At 41.9% G+C, this 20705-nt stretch overlaps 1 protein-coding gene across 3 annotated transcripts in view; it reads left to right on the top strand.

Annotated features, from left to right (window-relative positions):
• PPEF1 (protein phosphatase with EF-hand domain 1) overlaps positions 1–20705 on the top strand; it is a 123143-nt gene that overhangs the window by 3859 nt on the left and 98579 nt on the right. The window contains exons 1-2 of one of the 3 annotated variants that reach the window (XM_038586979.1): positions 3892–4059; positions 4665–4908. The gene's annotated coding sequence lies outside the window, so the exon portion shown is untranslated. Of the gene's footprint in view, positions 1–1884; positions 1983–3891; positions 4060–4664; positions 4909–20705 lie in introns of those variants that run through there. The other 2 variants (XM_038586981.1, XM_038586980.1) reach the window with 2 other exon arrangements.

The raw sequence follows: 20705 nt of genomic DNA on the forward strand, positions 1-20705 counted from the left end.
TGTTTGAGTTGGCAATGTATCCAGTTAAAACAGCTTGATTTCCCAGGCTCCCTTGCAGCTAGAAGAGACTACAAAGCACAGTTCTGGCCATGAGATGTATGGAAGCAGGGGGTCTTCCAAAACCATTTCTTTGGAAGACAGTAGACTCAGGTGGTATGCCTCATTTGCCCTTAGTTGTTTACTTTCTGCCCGGAATGCAAATGTGGATGTTGGAGGTAGAGCAGCCACTTTGTGAGCACGAGTTGACAATTTTGAAGAAGAAAGCTATGTGACTTGGCTGAAAAAAAGAAGATGCCTGGGACCCAGTCCCAGGTTTCATACTTCCAGTTTCTTTGTTACATGTGAATAATAAAACGTCTAATTTTTAATGCCGTTGTTTAGTAGTAGTTTCAGTTACATAAGGGAAAATATATATCTACCGATTCAACATTTCCACGTTTCTTACCCTTAGATGTCTACTGTGTCATTTTGACAATGTCTCTGCTCTGTCCACCAGCTACTGAGGGACTGCTCTGTGTTGCAGTCCCTTGTAGAAGTTGTTTATTACCACATGCTTGCAATATGTCTGGGAGCACGGTATTGGGTAGTGTGGGAAGTTTTTTTTTCTTTTAAGTGTATGATATGGCCCCATCTCAAGGAGTTTAAAGAACATTAATTTACCCGAAGGACTGATTTGTTCCAAGCTGTTAATGGATGATAATGGTTTGATGTTGTTTTCCTAACTCAGGACATTATTGAATTTTAATAGACCCTGTCTCCTGTCTCTGAAAGTAGAGACGCGAAAGAGGAGAAGGAAGAGGGGCGAGGGGGGGCAGGGTGATATGCAAAAAGCCTGTCTAACAGTAAAGATGGCTCCGTGTGGTATTCCTCTCAATGCTAGCTATTTCTAACCTCCAAAATCACCCACAATCACAGCCAACGAGCTTAAATTTGATAAAAGATGGCCACCCAGGAGAGGAACAGATTAGCTCAAAATACTATGTCTCCACCTCCCTTGTTTATATGTCTTGAGATGCCACTAGTTTCTAAAGTTACTCCCCTGGGACTTTGGAACTGAGCACAGAACAATTTGGCCACTCCCCACTCCTACAGAACCCCACTCAAAAGGAAATATCTGATAGCAGCATCAAGCCAATGCTAATTGTTGATGGAAATGAAAATTAGCTACTCGCTCTACTTGTTCAACGCTTACTGTCTTCTTTAGATTTACAAGGAGATTCAACAGTGCACACAACGGTTCTTGCCTCTGAGTTGTTCCTCCATAGTCTGATGGGAAGATTTCAAGAGTGATGCAGGTGTTAAACCAAAATTATATTATGGACTTTTATTAGTGATTTTAAATATTTGTGATTGGGGGAGGATATAATTAGAGTATAGTCTGAGGGCTAATGTAATAATAAAACCAATTAGGTTGTTTAACTCAGTTAGAGGCTGTCTGTAGGCTAGCAGCTTTCTTCTGATAAATCCTGTTAAAATGCAGTGGGTTCTATTTTGTGCAGAACAAGCAGGCTGCCATGACAACTGTCTGTGAATATTATTTCAGTATTAGTCATAGGTTTCCAGTGTCAGCCTCTGGGTCTAACGTTCGTTCTAAAACCCAAATACACATCTATTCTTAAAGGAGTTGTCCTGGACATGTTTACAAAAAACAAAAACAAAACACTTTCAGCTGCCCAGGTTTTTTCTTTTAGGAAAAAAACATGAATGAATTTACACAATTGCACATTGTAGATTTTATTGCTGTTTTTTCTTCCGGAAAGGTAATTTATATTGTGCTTGACCATCAGTTTGATTAAATAGATGCACTAGGCAAGAGTTTGGAAAGTTTCTTTTAAGTCTGTAATCCTTATGTTAAATTATTCTCTTTTCTTCCCCATCTGACAGTGTCAGAAGGAATCTTGTGGTCGCAAGTGACAGAGGATTGAGTCCAAACCAAGTTAGCAAAACGAATCTCAAATGAATGTGACTTGAAAATTTCTAAGGTAAAATTTCATGCAGATATTTATGATGGAGGGTTCCAGCTCCATTTCCCTACCCTTCTGTTCCCTGTCTACCACTCCTAGTTTATATTATAATGTAGTGATTTATGGTGAGAGCTCTCCTCCTGGAGCAGGTCCTCTGTCTGAATTGTTTTATGCAATTAGGGGGAAGGTTGAAGTTTCTTCAATGTGTCTTTTTGGGCCTTGATTGTTTTTAGCTGGAAATAATCTGTGTGCCAAAGTGGCACATTTTGGGGTGGCTTGCCTTTGGCTCCTGAAAAGGTCATTTTATCTCATGTGATATAAAATCCAGAGCTTCATTCAAAAATGAAAGTGAACCTGTTAAAAAAAAAGTCATTAAATATATAGAAATTTCCTACCCTTAGTTACATCAGGTTAATTTATATGACGTTTCCTTAAAACTACTCTGTAAATCAGACTTTTCACTAAGTGAGAGTAACAACTATGGAGACCAGATCTTTGCACTCTGTCGAGCCAAAATGTCAGTCACCCAGACTTTTTTTTTTTAAAGATTATTTATTTATTTATTCATGAGAGACAGAGAAAAAGAGAGAGAGAGGGAGAGGCAGGGTAATCAGTGAAATTTCACATTACTGATACCTCAGTTTGCTTATAATTTTTATTTCTCTCATTCTTTGTAAATATTTGAAATCTTTACCTTATGGCATTATTTTATTTATATATCACAACACTTTTTTGTTCTGGTGATACTACTCAATTGGCCATAAAAATCATAAGAACGTTGTAGAACGTAGTTTGACTCTAAAAGTTATGAGAGAGTGGGTTGACAAAAAGAAAATAGAGATTTAAACAAATAAAAATTGTACTGTGTTACAGAACAGTGCCATTCAAAGCATGTTTCACAATCTATCACTTGGGAGCTTATTAGAAACACAGATTCATGAGCCCCACTCCAGACCTACTGAATCAGGACCTCTAAGGACTGGGCCCAGGAATCTGTGTTTTAACAAGATCCCGAGTTGATTTATAAGTACATTAAAGTTTAAGAAGCCCTGTTTTAGAGAGTTTTATGTAAATGAGACTCACAGATCTTGTACTCTTTGGAATATTGGTAAAAATACCAACTTCAGCTTTAGTAAGCTTAAAACCTACATTAAACTCTAGATTCTCCCCTTGAAAGTTCCTAAATCAGAGATTTCAGTATTTACTCCAGGTCGCTAGTCTTAACTCAAGTGTATGCTTGACTCCTCCCTCCATCAACACCTTTATCGAATTAATCAGTATTTGGCTTTTAGGTGTCAGTTCAAAGCTTACTTTCTCTGATAAACATTTATTTGCTTGACCTCCTGACTCACTCTCATACTACATGTACTTCTCCTTTGTAATTTCATATTTATTTTTATGATTATTTAATTAACATTTACTTCCCCCATGAGGCTATAAACTTCAGGAGGGAAGGGACCTTATCAGTTTTGTTAACTGGTATTTCCCCAAGGTCTAGAACAGTGCCTGGCACACCATAAATGCTCAACAAATATTTGTTGAATGAATATATGAATGAAACCAAGACAAGAATAAGTGCTCTTAAAGAAAATTCTCTAAAAATTCTCAAAACCATGGTTTTGAAAAGAAAGCCATGGATCTTTCCCAGGCCTTGTTTTAGCTAATAGATTCAATGTTCCTCCAAGAAAGCAACTCCTCTTTGTTTTCTGTGTTCATGATGCAAAAATGGCTGACAGGGAGGCAAATGGTGGCTGAAAGAAAACTTGAAGAACCTGCAACCTGTCTTTCTAATAAACAGGAAGTGGTTCTCTCATCCAGGTTGTGCTGTTCACATTCTGTTGGCAGGTACTATCATATCTGCATCTGACATTGTGGGGTTGCCAAGGCAACCTATTAAAGAATAATTCTAGAATCTACCTCTGGAAAATTCCAGATGAGGCTGAGAAATTCTCTCTAAGTTAGACCTATAAGCGTGACAATGGATTGTGTCCTGAGCCTGCAAGTCAGGCTGAAAGATTCAGCAACCAACAAAGTGAAGATCTAGGAGTCTATTTTCCTTGAACCAGTGTAGACCTGATAAAACTTAGAGAGAAGGGTAAGAATGCTTAATGGAGCAGATGAGTTCAATGAAATCGGGGTAGGCATAGAACCATAGGATCGAAAGTTAGCCTTCTTCCTCTGTTTGTTTAGCCAACTCTGGTAGACTTTAGGTTTTGTGTATGGAATTTGGTATGAGGATGAGGTCCCTTCTCTCCCTCCTATGGAATATGGTATTTTATATGCTTTATATATGTGTGTGTGTGTGTGTGTGTGTGTGTGTGTATATATATATATATATATACTTTAATATAATTTATATTTGGGCAATCTTTATAGCGTGGAATTGGGCACCTTGATGTAGAAGGAGTATTGGCCACCAATCATATGATTGTAAATGTTGGGGAGGCCCCCTAACCTCTCGGAGCTTTGTGTCCTCTCCTATAAAATAAAGGACCTTTCTGAGCAACTCTAGAGGACCAAAGTGTCTTACCACATTACAGGCTCACCTATGACATTGCCCTGGGCCAAGAACCTCATGATGCTCTTGCAAGGGGACTCCACTGTGGGCTTAGATCAGTTTTGCTTAATTCCCAGTGCCTTGATACAAGAGGGAGTTGCATAAATGTATATTCTTGTTTTATTTTTATCTTGGAATGGCAGATTATAGCTCCTGCAGAAGGAAAATAAGAAGAAGTAAGAAATTACCATTACTCTGCCATTGACTCATGCTAGATGTCAAACCGAGATACATGTAAAACGCAAGCACATACAAGCTAAAGGAACAGATTGTGGCAATATTTAAAAATATCGCAACTCTCTAAATAAGAAGCAGTTCTGATAAGCCTATTTGGCATTCATGCAAAACACTCGTAACTCTGAAAAATCTGAATTGTACATTGCCAAGGTAAATTACTTCTACGAAATAATTATAGATGCAAGTATATTGGATTATATGATAATACCTGTCTCCCTTGGCTTATAGATACCCCCCTCTCCTGGGCCTCTTCCTTTCCAGATTGTTGCTTTTTTAGTCTCCTTTGTTCCTTCCTCCTCCTCCTCCTTTCCTTTAAATGTCTCAATTCCCCAGGCTGCTGCTTGTGCCCCTCTTGCCTACCTCTATAAGCTCTCCCTGGCTGTTTCATCCTCCTGAACCGCTTCAGTTGTTATCTGTAACCTGATGAGAATCTGTAGACCTGATTTATTTCCTGGGCTCTAAACTCAGGTTTCTGCTGCTAATGGGACATGTGAATTCATTCTTTTTCTCCACCTCCCCTTCATGTCCTACCCCTATGCCCCTTTAATACTCTATCACAGTTAATGACATTGCTCACCAGACTGTAGATGACGAGAGGGCAGGGATCGCGTCTGTCTTGTCCACCACGGTACACCCAGCACTCAGTGTAATGCCTAGCATGGGGTAGGCACCCAGTAAATACTGAAGAAGTGATTAATCCAAACCGGAAACCTCCCTCACTTTCTATACCCAGTCGGAGACTTGTGGGATTTATTATAGGATAGGCTTTCACATTTGGGCCCCTTCTCTCCCCAGCAGCGCTGCTTTATTTTTTATTATTTTTTTAAAGATTTATTTATTAATGAGAGACATAGGCATAAGGAGAAGCAGGCTCCCCATGGGGAGCCTGATGCAGGACTCCATCCCAGGACCCTGGGATAGCCGCTCAACGGCTGAGCCACCCAGGTGCCTCCCCCACCCCCCACCCCCCAGCACAGCTTTAATCCAGCCCTTAGCATCTCCTGGATTGTTGCCAGGGCTTCCTCACTGGGCTTCCTGTGGCTTCCAGATCCTCATCATCTGACCCACAGAGTGATCTTTCTCAAACTTGAATCTAATCAGATTACCCTCAGGCTTCCCTTCACTTAAAAACTGGGTTGGCCGTCTGGCAGCTTCACACCACATCCGTGGGGCCTGTACAGTGTTGTGTTTTTTTGTTTTGTTTTGTTTTGTTTTGTTTTGTTTTGTTTTGTTTTGAGAAGATGAGAATGATTGCCTTTTATTGATTCTAAGATGTCCATGTTTTTCACATTTTAGCACCTCTGAGATGGGAATGTGTCTTAAAATTCACGGAGGGTCATGGTTTGATGGGTGGCTTTTTTCTTTCTTATTGGTACATAAAATAATGAAATACCTTATAATTGGTGGCATCCTAAATTTGCAGAAATATACTGACATTTAAAAGTAGGGAGATTTTACATAAAAATATGTTCAGCTTCTCTTGAAAAATTACATCGGGCAACCCTGGGCCAGGATTTCTGGATGGCAGCCTAAGTGGGAGCTGCCAGTAAGTAGCAGCTGCCTCACTTAGACAAAAACTCTCTAGAATCCACCTATGCTGCTTTTATTCATTTATATTACCTGCTCCAGCCCACGCAAGCATTTGAAATTGTAATCCCTGACTGATGAGTTAAAGTCTGAATTCTTTGTTGTGATTTACAAGAATGATCACAGCTGGCACCAACCTACCTCCCCATCCTCTGCTCTATACACCCTCTCTCTATCCCCCAGTCTCAGGAAACATTACTCACATATAACATGCGCCCCTGCTCCCTGGAATGCCTTTTCCCACCTTTCATGTTCTATGAAATATTTCCTCACTTCCCCTGGCAGAACTAATATCCTTCTAGAATCTAACAGTACGTGGACATATCTCTGTATCTACACCTCCTGTCTTGAAATTACTCGTGCACAGACCTGTGTCCCTTGTTAAACTGTGAACCTGGAAGGGAAATGGATCAGAATGTATTCAGTTTTGTTTCTGCCTTGTAGCTAGAACATGCTCAGTAAGTATCTGTTGAATAAAGAATGGTTGGAGTGTGTTTTTTGCCTGGGATCTCTGTTTTTTTTTTTTTTAGTTTTGCCCATGTATAGAGAGCTTAAGATGAAGTCAGACGGAAGGGCAAGTGTTTTTCTTAGAGCTCGAAGTTTGCAGTAGAAGGCGCTGCTTCTGGCTGTGGTTTCGGGAAGCCCTTGGCAAAGTCAGCCCCTGGGGACTTTACTATCTTGCAGACCCTAAGACACTAGACCAGAGCCAGCTCTGAAACTTTTTATTTTAAAATTTGTGTAGAGTAAAATCAACTCATACAGTTTTGTGAATCTGGACACATGGATAGATTAGTGTCACCTAATTAAGATACAGAACATTGCCCCCCAAACTTGTTCTTGCTACTCCCTTGTAGTCACACCCTCCCCCACCCATAAACCCTGACAACCACTGATCAGTTCTCTATCACCATGGGTCTTCCAAGAATGTCATAGAAATGTATGTGACCTTATAAGCCGTGTTCTTTTACTCAGCCTAATGCCTTTGAGATTCATTCAGGTTGTGTGTATCAATAATTTGTTCCTTTTTTTGTTAAGTAGTATTCCACTGTACAGAAGTCCCACAGTCGTGCATCCACTCACCCACTGAAAGACATTTGGGCTGTTTTCTGTATTTGACCATATGAACCTGTGTAGAGGTTTTTGTGTGAATATAAACTTTCACTTCTCTAGGTAAATACCCAGGTGTAGGATGATGGTGTCCTATGGAAAGTGTATGTTCGACTTTACAAGAAACTACCAAACTATTTTTCAGGGTAAATGTACCATTTTTCATTCTCACCAGCAGAGTATGAGAGTTCTAGTTGCTCCACATCCTAACCAGCACTGGGTGTGACTGGATTGTTGTTAACTATTCTAATAGGTGTCCTGTGTTATCTTGTAGCTTTATTTTTTTTTAAGATTTTATTTATTGTTTCATGAAAGACACACAGAGAGAGACACAGACACAGGCAGAGGGAGAAACAGGCTCCCTGCAAGGAGCCCGATGTGGGACTCAATCCCAGATTCCCAGACTACACCCTGAGCTGAAGGCAGATGCCCAACCGCTGAGCCACCCAGGCGTCCCTTGTGGCTTTAATTTGAATTTTTGCTTCCTCAAATCCAGGTTGCAGAAACTGGAGGGAAGAAAATGGCCACCTCACCCCCAGTTTTGTGGTACTTCAAACTCTCATCTTCCTCAGTCTTCCTTCTGCTACTTACTTTTCAGAGTCCTTGTATTACTTATTCATTGCTATGTAACAGATTTCCAAAAACCTTAGAAGCTTAAAATGCACATTTATGATCTCACAGCTTCTGTGGGTTAGGAATCCAGACATAGTGTACCCGGGTCCTCACGAGCTGCTGCAGTCAAGGTGTTGGCTAGGCTACAGTCATCGGAAGGCTTAACTGGAGAAGGATCCACTTCCAATCTCAAGTGATTGTTGGCAGGACCCAGTTCCTTGAGGTCTGTTTGACCGAGGGCCTTTGTTCCTTGCTGGCTTTTGGTCAGAGACTTCCTTCAGTCCTCTGCCATGTCAGCCTCTCCAGCATGGCGGCTTACTTCCTCAAAAGCACTCAAGTTGTGACGGAGCCTGCTAGCAAGACAGAAAGGCAGTCTTCTATAACCTAGACATGGAGGCAATAGCCTAACATCTTTGCCATGTTTTACTGATTAGAAATCAGCCAGTAACTAGGTCCAGCCTTACACTGCAGGAGAGGGGATTACATAAGAGCACGGATACCAGGAGGCAGGGATTTGTGGGAGCCATCTTGGGTCTGCCTGCCACAGTGCTCAGGTAAGATGCTCCATGGATTCTGTTCTGGGTGTTTTATAGCTTCATTCTGCAGGAGAGATGGGTGGTGTGGGTAGAGTGCCTTTATTCTACCCAGACCATGACTCTCTATGCAGCTTTCTGATTTTATTTCTGAAAATTCGGGGTTAATTTAAGGAGCTTGTGTGGTTTTTGTTTTTGACTTAAGCCATCTAGGACCAAGCTAGGGCTAGATGAAGCAGTAGTCAAACTTTAAATTCCTGTACCTACCAATCTTCTGTTTATTAAATTACAACCACGGAAAGGTCAACTTTTGTAGCCTTTTCAAAGCTGCCCTTGTAAACTTCAACGTGTAATGACAGCTGTTTTAGCCTGTCATCGTGGCTGCTGACCAGGTGACCCCAACAGATACATCCGGCCAGCACTGGCCTTTATGAATGTCTTTGCCTTGCTAGTGATTTGTAACCCACCTTTAATTTCTTTTAATCATTCTCAAATGACTTGCCAAAGCTGGCATCTCTTTTCTCTTACTCATTGTGCCTTTTCAATACCCAGAATTCATCCCTGGAAATAAGCTTGATTCTTTCTCTTTATTGAAACATAAAATTACTTGGTATTCTTTTCTTCTCTTTAAAGGGAACTAGGCTCTTTAAATCAAAATTCTGGGAATGGTTTTGATTGTGAACCTGTCACAGCCCAAGCTTTTTGAGAACGGTCCCCTAATACGGGTATATTAATTTATTTGTAACCAATACTACAGTACTCATATATTGTGTACATTACCAAACATACATGAAAATAGGAAATTCAAAAAGAATTTAAAAATAGATAAAAATACGAGTTCTAATATTTTGCTTTCTACTGTCCAAAGGGGGTGCTGCTGGGCATTGAGGTATCAAAGGCCCCGAGTGGGCAGACACCTTAAGTACCACCAAATAGGTCTGCACATGTTGCTTCTGTTCTCGGTCTAGTCCCAAATCCAGTGGCTCGCTCTAGAGTCTAGCATGTTCCCCGGTGTGCATCATGACCAATAATAGGAGCTGCCCATTAGAATTACTTTTCCTTGGTGGAAGATGGAACTGTGGCCAACTCTAGAATGCTTGTGGGGCAGGAGGGGTCTGGCTGCAATGCTCAGTCTCTCCCTTGTGAGGTAACCAGCCTCTCCATCCCTCTCTTTCCGTAGCTTGCTCCCACCAGAGACTAACCAAGTGTCCTGGTCTGGGTTCCCTCAGAGGCAGACCCTGAGACAAGCATTTGAGAGCAAGGAAGGCGAAGGCAAACCCAGTAGGGAAATGGGCAAGTGAGAAAGGAAGGAGGGACAGCCAAGACAGTCGAGAAAGAGTAAGTCCGGCCTGTAGGGGTGGAGAGGCTGCCTTTGTTCAGTCCAAGAAGATGGGCACTTTCCACTACCCACTTGTACGTCTAATTGCAGTATTATAATTAGGAACTCAGTTCATTCTGATTTTTGGCTTACCTCTCTCATTTCACATCCTTGTTAAGCACGGTGAAATACACATTATCTGCAAGAACACTCTTTTCTCCCTCACCTCTTCTCTTCTGAGTTAACTTCTAGCTTCCGACTGTTCAACCATCAGGTCTCAGGCAGGGCATCGCTTCTTTTTTTTTCTTTTTCTTTAACTCAACCTTATGCCCAAAGGGGGCTTGCATTCACAATCCTGAGATCAAGAGTTACCCGTTCTACCGACTGAGCCAACCGGGCACCCCAGCAGCAGCTCATTTGGAAAGCCTTCCTTCATCCTTTTCTGGGCTGGAGCTCTTTCTCTGCACCCTGTACCTGTCCTATTAGAAATCTTATCATACCATATCACTTTTATTTATTCATGTAATCTATATCTATTATGTGCCTGGCACTGGTTTAGGTACCGGGAGCTTATATTCCAATAGGAGAGAAGGATTTTAATTTGTGATTTTATTTTAATTTCTTATTTACATATGTGTTCACCCCACCTCATCATGTCCATTTTGTTCCCCCTTTATGTCCTGTCCTTTGGCACAGTGCCTGCCATGTAGGGGTGCTCAGGGTGTTGTGTTGAATTGTGTCGAATTGAAGAGCATAAGCCATCTTGGTGCAGGATGATTTGGTATTGCCATGGCCTTTTCCAACCTTTCCTGCTGGCTGTTTTCATACAGTGATGTGCCCACTGAGAGAGAAACTGACCTTGACTGTTAGGGGTACAAGTCTGTTAACAAGGGAGTTTAAAACTGTTAACATTACTTTGCCAATTATTTTTTGTGTTTTCAGGCTGGGAGAACACATCCCTGGTCAGCTGGAGGAAAGTCAGAGAGCATCTGAGAGGAGGCTGGGACCTTCATTTTGCAAACACTTAAGGTGCTGACCAAGGCAGTACAGCGTAAAAATCATAAGTAGGGTTTGGAGAATTAAAGTGCCTAGGTTCAAATCCCAGCTCTGCCACTCATTTGCTCTTTGACTTTGGACTCCAGGTCCTAAAGTGTAAATAGGGATGATAATAATAGTATATGCAACATAGGAGGGTGTGCGGATTAAATAAAATTAACACACATAAAACTAACAAGTGCCTAGAACCTAGTACATGCTCAATAAATGTTATTATCATTATTATGATTTATTCACATACGTCAGTGCTGGTTCATTTGACAGTTGGAGGCCAGCTGTAAGACTCTTTGTGGTGCTCAAAGTCACATTTCAGCATTCTTCATACTATGGAAAAAAATATGGTGAAATTCTTCATTTTAAGCAAATTCTAAGTTTTAGATAGATCACATAAAGGGTATGGCCAATGCAATGCGTGGTCCAGAGGCCAGCCGTTAAAATAACTGCCTAAATCACAAGTTCTTTCCCTTCTTTCCTTTCTTTCGGTGATTAAAGAAATATTTGGTGAATACCTTTTATTCATTTGGTGCCAGGAGTGCCAGAGGAATGAAATGGATCCCTTCCTTTCAGGATTTCAAGTGTAAAAGGACAAATTACAGTGCACCTTGGGACGCTCTATATAATTGGACCCACACATGGCTTCGAGAGCCAGAAGACAGAGTGCCTAACTCCCCTTTGGTGATTTAGGAAAAGCTTCACACAGAGGTGGCATTGGAACAACCATATGTAGACATAGCTATCATTTAACCACTGTGAATTGAATAGGCATTTGGCCAGAAACACAGCCAAAGAGCAACATTGTCCACTATTTGTTTGAGATCCTGGGTAATTACACTATCATTTACAAAGTATATGGCAGCCTTGTAGGGTCCTAGTCTTGGAGTCCCTGCCATGGAAACCTATTCGGTTGTATTGCCTCATAATGAGGCCCTCTGATAACATTTAATATGCTAATAGAAGTACAGAAGCCCAGCGCTGCCTTTCCAGTTATTTTTAAAGTGACTCCATTAGATTAAATAGCAAGCTAGGTAACCACTTCACGGGATCTCCTATGGCTCTCAAGTGCAGAAAGGAATTGGCTAAAGAGGAGCTTGGGTGGGGTTATGAAATGATTTTGGCTGGAGTCCTTTAAATCCTAGCTTGTGACGCTGACACCGAAGGCCAGGAAGCTCAGAAACAGATGCTGTGTAACCAGCCAGGCAGAAGAGGGGAGGAGAATTGCTGTGGGTGCAGCTGCAGCATGATACTGTGGGAGCACGATCACCCCGGATGGCCTGGAAGGATGCCGGAACTATGGCTGGTGGCACCCGTACTGGTATCGGCGCCTGATCTCTCGAATGTGTTCCCTCCTCTTCCTCCTCTAACTCAGCAAAATTCCAGGTCGACTTTCAGTTTCCTTTCTGCTGCTGGAGGGAGGCGAATCTCCCTTCCACAGACAAGTTCTCCATCACACAGCTATTTGAATAGCTAGAGAAATTCAACTGTCGTAGAGGAGTCTGCAGCACAGCACCCAAGGCTGCTCCCTGACCCATGCCTTTTCAAGTCCCAAGGAGGAATGTGTGGTGGTCTCACTTCTCTTAGTCATGCCCAGGTGGCTTGTAATGTTGCCTAAAAATCAGCCTTGGTTGACCTAAGTTGTTAGCCACTGAACACTTTTCCACTCTTATTTACTAAAATTCAGCGTGTGTTTTTTATTGATGCAGGTTATTTATGCCAACAGTGGCCTGGCCCTGCCTGTACGGAGCCAGGTCCCCTTGAAAGCAGTCCTGTGATCCCAGCCCAGTAACTTGAGTGTGTCCCTTTATCTCAGAGCCAGGAATAGGGCAGGGTTGGGGCAGACAGCTGCAGAGCACAGGCCAACGTGGCCTCTCTCGGATCTGTGACTCTAGGCTCGCCTTTCAGGCTGAAAGGCAAAGCAGCTGTGGCCTGTTCGAGTTATTTCTTTGTGTGGGCGCATGTGTATTTATTTCTTGATTTATTTAAGCAAGAGTTCTCCCTGCAGAGAGCTGCAGAGGTGTGAAATGTGGAGTGTGTGCATGCATGCGTGCTTGCGTGTGTATGTGTGTGGAGGGGTAATCCAGAGAGAGCTGGAATTGTACCTCTTTTGTTTCAGATCTCTATGTCCCTCATAGAGAAGGTTGTTTTCTTGTTTTTGTTTCTCTTGCAACACCTGGGGTGAGGAAAAATCTCTGCATTGGCCAAGCAGAAGAAAGAGGTAATATGTTTGTTTGTTCTTAGGTATTTTGAGCAAGCAAAAGTCTACATTATAAACGTCTATTGTGTAGCCACAGGACAGGAAATGTGCACTCCTTAGAGTTTATTTTACTGCTTTGCAATTTCTCTGAGTGATTTTTCTCAAAGATCCTGATTCCAAATCAGTTGTCATTATCTTCGAAAGGTGTACAGATGACTTTGCAATTTGAAGGGTTGCTGCCTATTTCAGATGAACTTGGTATTTGGAAAAACTCTGTGGTCACTTGGGTGAGAACTAGAAATGAGGGAAGAGTTACTTTGAGAAACCCTTCTACCCTTCATAGTGGGACATTCGCCAAAGCCCACTATGCAACTTCCTGTTCAGAAATCTTGTAGCTCCCTTGGCCTCTTGCTATCTTAGAGGATCAACTGGGTTTCCATTTCTCTGTAAGGAAGGAAAACAGAATTTCTCGCAATGTTTGATTATTCTCTTTAGTGATTTAATGCTTACATAGATTCATCAGATTGGATCTGAAACCAAGGTATAGCTACGTTTTAGTGGACATTTCTATTCTTTAACCATTGAACAGAATGGGTCTTCGGTGCTGCTGCTAGTCAGCTGTGCCACAGAGTACATACTTAATTTCTGAGTCTCAGTTCTTCATCTGTAATATGAGAGTGATGGTACAGCCTTAAGACTTGCTGTGAAGATTAACTGGAGTAGTGGAAATATAAAGCACCCACTGTGCTGGGTAAACAGTAGTCCCTTAATAAATAGTAGTGATTTTAGCTATTATTATTATCACTGACCTGGCATTCTTGCAGATCTTAGTGCTCTCACAGGAAGACAGTTCATTTCTTATGAATCTACAGTTATCTCAGGAGTAGACACCCAAGGATTTTAGTCTCTGGGAGATCCCAGACCATGCATTCTGAAGGAAGAAATTTGAGCAAACACAGTCTCGGTTCAGCACTTTTACCGTGGTGGGCACCCATCTGCGCATGGCCCCTCCTGACTCATCCACTAAGAATTGTTTTTTGTTCAAGCTGGTTTTTTCCACAGTAGTCCTCAGTACAAGCCTGTAAGGTAGGCATTATTATTCCTTATTAGGAGAAAACTGAGGTGCAGAGGAATTAATGTTAATTAACTAATTAATTTAAAAAAATTTTATTGAAATAGGCTCCACACCCAGTGTGGAGCTTGAACTCACCACCCTAAGATCAAGAGCCACATGCTCTACTGACTGAGCCAGCCAGATAACCCCAGTTTGTTTGATTTCTAAACCACAGGCTCCACTGACCCATCATTAAGCAGTTAGGAACAACAGATGCTCTTGAGATGCTTTAACTCAAAAGGGTCCCCTTGCTAGGCTGTTTAGGAAACAGTGAACACCTTGGCTCTTTCTTAGAGATTCCTATTAGAGACGAATATTAACATGTTAAAGGCTCTGAGGCAGCTTGCAGTCAAGAAATCTGTTTAATCCTACTTCTCCTCAACTTATTTGATTGCAGGGTCTTCTTCTTCGGAGGAGGGGGGAGGAGGAGGAGGAGGAGGAGGAGGAGAGGAGGAGGAGGAGGAGAGGAGGAGAGGAGAGGAGGAGAGGGGAGGGGGGAGGAGAAGGAGAAGGAGAAAGAAGGAGGAGGAAGGAGAAGGAGGAGAAGGAGAAGAGAGAAGAAGAGAAGAAGAAGAAGAAGAGGAAGAAGGAGAAGAAGAAGAGGATCAGGAAGAGGAGGGAGGAGGAGGAGGAGGGGAGGGGATGATGGTCGTAGGAGGCGAGGTAGGAGGGGGGGCTTCTATCGGAGGAGGAGGAGAGAGAGGGAGGGAGCTATGCTTTCTTCTTTCTTCTTTCTTCTCTCTTCTTTCTTCTTCTTCTTCTTCTCTTTCTTCTTTCTTCTTTCTTTCTTCTTCCTTCTTCTTTCTTCCTTCTTCTTTCTTTCTTCTTCTTCTTTCTTTCTTCTTCTTTCTTCTTCTTCTTCTTCTTTTTCTTCTTCTTCTTCTTCTTCTTCTTCTTCTTTTTTTCCCTATTGCTAGAATCATAAAGCACAGAGAACTACTCTTCCACAAACATAGCTTGGAAAACCTGGCACCAGGCCAAGCTGCCTCTTGATGATACAGCAACAGATGCCTTCAGACACCTTCTGGTGGTCTCCAATTTCAAAAACGAGAAAAGAATAGATGCCAGAAACCACTGCTTTATAAGCCTGACATGACCTTTGGAAGTGTAGTTTCCTTCCCCTTCTTCTCCTTTCATCTGATGAGACCAGGGAAGAGTTACCAGGTTGGTCTCACAGACTTGTCCTTATTCATTTAAGACCCCAGACATAAGGAAATGAACAAAGAAATGCTGCAGTGTTCTACTGGAAAGATAGTGGTGGCAGGGGCCTCTCTAGCACCATCAGCCTCACTCTCTGCCCTGTAATTAGACTTCAGCCACAGCCATCAGGCTGTAGAACCCATGTTTGGGTGAGTACCAAGGAGACAGCAGCAGGGTGAGCCTGAAAAGGTACTGTCCTTCATGCTCATGTCTCCACAGAAGAATTTGACCTGCTTACTTCACTCCCACTTTGCAAGGTGGGAGTGTGGTGCCAGTTGAATGACTTTGGGTTCTGGATTTGGGTTCCTCAGGGCCAGAGCTAAAGTAGGAATTTCTCTGAAGAGGCAGCATCTCTGAGAAAGGCTGAGTCTGTAGCATGGGAAACCACACTGTTCACATCTAGAATGCCAGAGGCAGAGTCCAGGTCCAGGTGGCTGAGCCAAGCTGTGGGAGTTCAAGAAAAACGTACTTTGTATGACAATAAAGAATGAATGACAACTTTGGGAGACTGGGCTAGCACTTGGAGGGTGCTTAATGGCTGAGGTGAGGTTGGCTCCAAGGGCATTATTTGTTCTTTCCTTGTATTTTCACCTTGAGAAATGAAAAGTGGTTAGGATGAAAAGAGCCAGACCTCAAACAGTTGGGCCTTCCCCTCCCCCACATACAGTAAAAGCTTTCCAGCAGAAGCCTTAGAAGCCTTTTCTTTTTCAGATTATAAGTGTGTGCCAATGATGAGTCACTGTTTCATGTTTGTGCTTTAAAACCATTCTCAATCTATAAATATTGGTAGGGGCAGCCGCACCAGGCAGGTTTCAAGTTTTTCTTGCCAAGTTCCACCTTTTCCGCAGTACATGTCACTGTCTCTGGCATCCTTGGGTCTTGGTCAATGCTGCAGAGACTCCCCACCTCTTGAGCCAGAGGACCCCTTGCAGGCCCTAAGGAATCATTTCTCCAGAGACTTCTTTGGCATACTCAGTGCTTTTCTAATGCTGACAGAGGCCTGGAAATGGAAGGAGCTTCGATTTTTCTCAATAATGGAAAATCCCCAGATAATTTTTATCAGCTTTACAGCCAGATAGAGATGCCCTCAAAGGTATATACACTGCTTAAAAACTTGTTTTCCTGTCTGCCTTTAAGTGGATAATGGCAGCCTAGTTTGGGCAGTGTGTGGGAGTAAGAAGTGGCGTTTGGCCTTACCTAGCTCCTGTTTGGGTGAGCATTAAGATGAGCTCTTTTTTTGTTTGTTTTGCCTGTTACCTGAAGGAGAAAAACAGCTTAAGAAGAACTTGCTTAATAATGATTTAATAACGTAAAAATTTTAACAGCAAATTTTTTCCTAATAACCAAAGAATTCTAGAACAATTCTCATTTTTTCTCCATCATGATTTTTAAAAGCTTCTTTAAAAATGAATGTGGGGATCCCTGGGTGGCGCAGCGGTTTGGCGCCTGCCTTTGGCCCAGGGCGCGATCCTGGAGACCCGGGATCGAATCCCACATCGGGCTCCCGGTGCATGGAGCCTGCTTCTCCCTCTGCCTGTGTCTCTGCCTCTCTCTCTCTCTCTGTAACTATCATAAATAAATAAAAAAATTAAAAAAAAAGTTTAAAAATGAATGTGTAAGTACTACCCATTTTCTGGTTTAATGAAAGGCTTTTGTATAATCAGATAGCATCAAATCATGGACCAATAATGACTTGTAGCAATTCATTATTTTAAAAGATTCAATTAATTAATTTGAGAGAGAAAGAGTGAGCAAGTAAGAGCATGAGCAGGGGGAGAGACAAAGAGGGAGGGAGAGGGAGAGAAAAAATCTCTCAAGCAGACTCTGCACCTAGCATAGACCCCATAGAAGGCTCGCCCTCACAACCCCAAGATCATGGCCTGAGCTGAAATCAAGAGTCAGATGCTCAACCCACTGAGCCACCCAGGTGCCCCAGCAATTAATTTTTTAAAGGATCCTGGCTGGGGTGCCTGGGTGGTTCAGGCAGTTAAGCATCTGCCTTGGGCTCAGATCATGATCCCAGGGTCCTGGGATCAAGCTCCACATTGGGCTCCCTGCTCAGTGTGGAGTCTGTTTCTCCTTCTCCCTCTGCCCCTCCCCTTGCTCATGTTCTCTCTCTCTGAACTTGTGTATCCTCCGTCTCAAATAAAAATCTTTTTAAAAAATAATAAAGGACCCTGGCTTAGAAAGCTCTATTAATTCATTTAGCATTTATCAAACATCTGCTATGTGAAAGGTACTGTGTAAGTGCCAGAGATTCAAGGTGTATTTAGAAAGGAAGATACCCATGGAGCTGATAGTCTAACAGAAATATACTCAAGTTTGATGCTTTGTAGTTCCTAGTGAATTTTTTAAAAAAGGTTTTATTTATTTATTCCTGAGAAACACAGAAAGAGAGGCAGAGACATAGGCAGAAGGAGAAGCAGACTCCCCACTGGGAGCCCAATGTGGGACTCGATCCTGGGACTCCAAGATCATTCCCTGAGCCAAAGGCAGATGCTCAACGGCTGAGCTACCCAGACGTCCCCATAGTGAATTTTTATTTTTTTATTTTTATTTTTTCCATAGTGAATTTTTTATATGGAATTTTGTTGTTGTGTGATGAACTGAGAGGTGGCTGAAAACCAAATGCCTTTGGAGAGATATTGCTTTATTTTTTTTCTAGAGAAAGAAAATCAAGATTGAAATCTCTCAGTTTTTCTTGTTAAATCAGTGTTGTCTACTCAATGCCCAACTCTTCTGTGTTCACAAAAAGGGGTAGCAACAATAGCATAAAGATGGAAGTGAAGCCCGGGGGGATATGGAGAGCAGTGTTTCTCCAGATCCCAGAGCACCTGTGTCAGAGTCCCTGGAAGATTGCATTGTAATTGCAGATAGACCCTCCAGACTGAGTGTCGGTGGTAAAACCTGAGAGTTCATTTTTTAATAACCTCCCCTGGTGAATTTTGTGATACTCATGTCGGAGAGCACTGATGTAGGCACATGGAGAAGGTCACCAGGATGAAGTGAACAACTTCAAAAGGTGATGAAGGACCCCAGAAGATGTGTTCTCATTGCTGCTTCAGATGACTGATAATAAATTTCTCAAAAAAATTAAAAATTAAAAAATTAAAAAAGAAATTTGTCAATGGGGGGCACCTGGGTAGCTCAGTCACTTGAGGGTCTGACTAGTTTTTGCCTTAGGTGGTGATCTTGGGGTGGTGAGATGGGCCCAGGTCCGCTCCATGCTCCGTGTGGAATCTGCTTGAGATTCTCTCTCCCTCTTCCTCTGCTCCCCCATCTCTAAATAAATGGATAAAATCTTTTTTTCTTAAAGACATTTCTGAGTATAGAGAGAAGGCAGGTGATTGGTAAATAGTGCTCCAATTTCAAAAACGAGAAAAGAATAGATGCCAGAAACCACTGCTTTATAAACCTGACATGACCTTTGGAAAAATTCTGTTCCAAACAGACGGAGTCAAAGCATTTAGAGGAAAATGTGATGATCCTTAGGTGTCATCATGGATTCACTAAAACATTGTCTCTATTAAAGACTGTCAAATTTGGCTGCACATTAGAATCATCTGAGGAGTTTAAAAAAAAAAAATCTCGATGCCCAACCCCCACCCAGTCCCAGTTACATTAGAATCTCTGGGGAGGGGCCCAGGCATCAGTCTTTTTCTAAACCCCCAGAGATTCTCATTTAATGCGGTGCTATCTGAACATTGGGAGTTTTTTTTTTTTTTTTTTTTTTTTTTTAGCATTGGGAGTTTTAAAAGCTCCCCAGGTGAAGATAATAGGCACCAAAGTTTGACAAGCAATTTGTCTATACGACATTAGGCAAGTTGCTTAACTTCCTTACACTTTGTGTAAATTCTAGGTAATTTTAAAGGTCTCTCCCACCTTTCAACTATTACAATTGTTATTAAAAATCATGCCAAACTGATGTCCCCCTTCCCTCCTTCCTTCCTCCCCTCCTCCTCCTGCTCTTCGTTTTCTTCTTCTGGGGGCTGGGATACTCAAGCTGTCAAAGTATATATATCTTATTTTCATGAAAATATTTAGCAAAATTTCCCAGGATGTCTCATAGACAAGTAAGATGATAGTTATGATGGATGAATTTACTGCCTAACTGAACGAATATGCTCAGAGTGTGACTGTAATGGATCTGCAGTAACCCTAGGGAATGGACCAGAGTGGAATGCTACAGGGCTGTTGTGCCCTTGGAGCTGAACTTAACATTTTTTTACCCATGATGTAGGTAAGAAAGATATGAAAGAAGTGCCTATCAAATTTGGAGATAACCCCAAGTGTGGGAGGGTTAATTCATTTAATACATAAAAAAAAAAAAAATCAGCCCTAGCTCTGATCACAATATCTGTTTATTAAGGTTATTATTATCCTAACAATATTTCCATAATTCAAGTATTTTGTTCATTTTATTTTTTCTATTTCTTTAGTCGAGTCAAAATTTAGAGGCTTTTAGTGTACTGCTAATGGAAAAATAGACATGTCTGATAGGGTCCCAGGTCAGTTGTTCTCTGACTTTGTTCCTATTAAGAAATGCAATAGATTAGATTAGATCAGGCTGGTTTGGAACAATACAAAATAAAGGAAGCATCACCCCCAAAAGCTACGAGGTGGGATACTAAAATCCAATTTAGCAGTTTCAGCTGATAAGTGTGAGGATAGACCTGGCAGGAAGTGTGTCTCAAAAACACATGGATGGCTTGTTTAAAAAAGACTCGCCCACCAGGGGCAGCTGGCCGACTGGACTCTTGATCTCAGGTCGTAAGTTCAAGCCCTCTTTGGGCATAGAGTTTAGTTAGAAAAGAAAAAGGAAAAAAACAAAACAAAACAAACCACAAACCAAAAGGGTGCTCTGCCCCCGCCCCCAATGGTGACACTCTGGTCTCGGGGGAGGCCTTGAGCCTCCTTTTTTTAAAAAAAGCTCTCCAGCTGCTTCTGAGAAATAGGGTGGAGAAACTCACTTTGATGTGAATTTTGGCATAGTTGTTTAAATATGTTGTTTTGTCTCATCGTCCATCTCCAATCTGTGTTTTTAAAAGCCCAGATACATTTGATTGTTTTGAGCTTAAAACCCAAACAGTTAAATTACATCAGGTCCTTCATATCCCATCCCCTGCATTTCAATTAGAAAATCGTGTGCTCTTACATTTCCGTTTTTCTTGGCATTTTTAAATGCTTTATTTTATGCAGACCTCAATCTGACCCAGACACGCGGGGAAA

This window comes from Canis lupus, chromosome X (genome assembly GCF_011100685.1).
Source record: "Canis lupus familiaris isolate Mischka breed German Shepherd chromosome X, alternate assembly UU_Cfam_GSD_1.0, whole genome shotgun sequence".
NCBI classification, from domain to species: domain Eukaryota; kingdom Metazoa; phylum Chordata; class Mammalia; order Carnivora; family Canidae; genus Canis; species Canis lupus.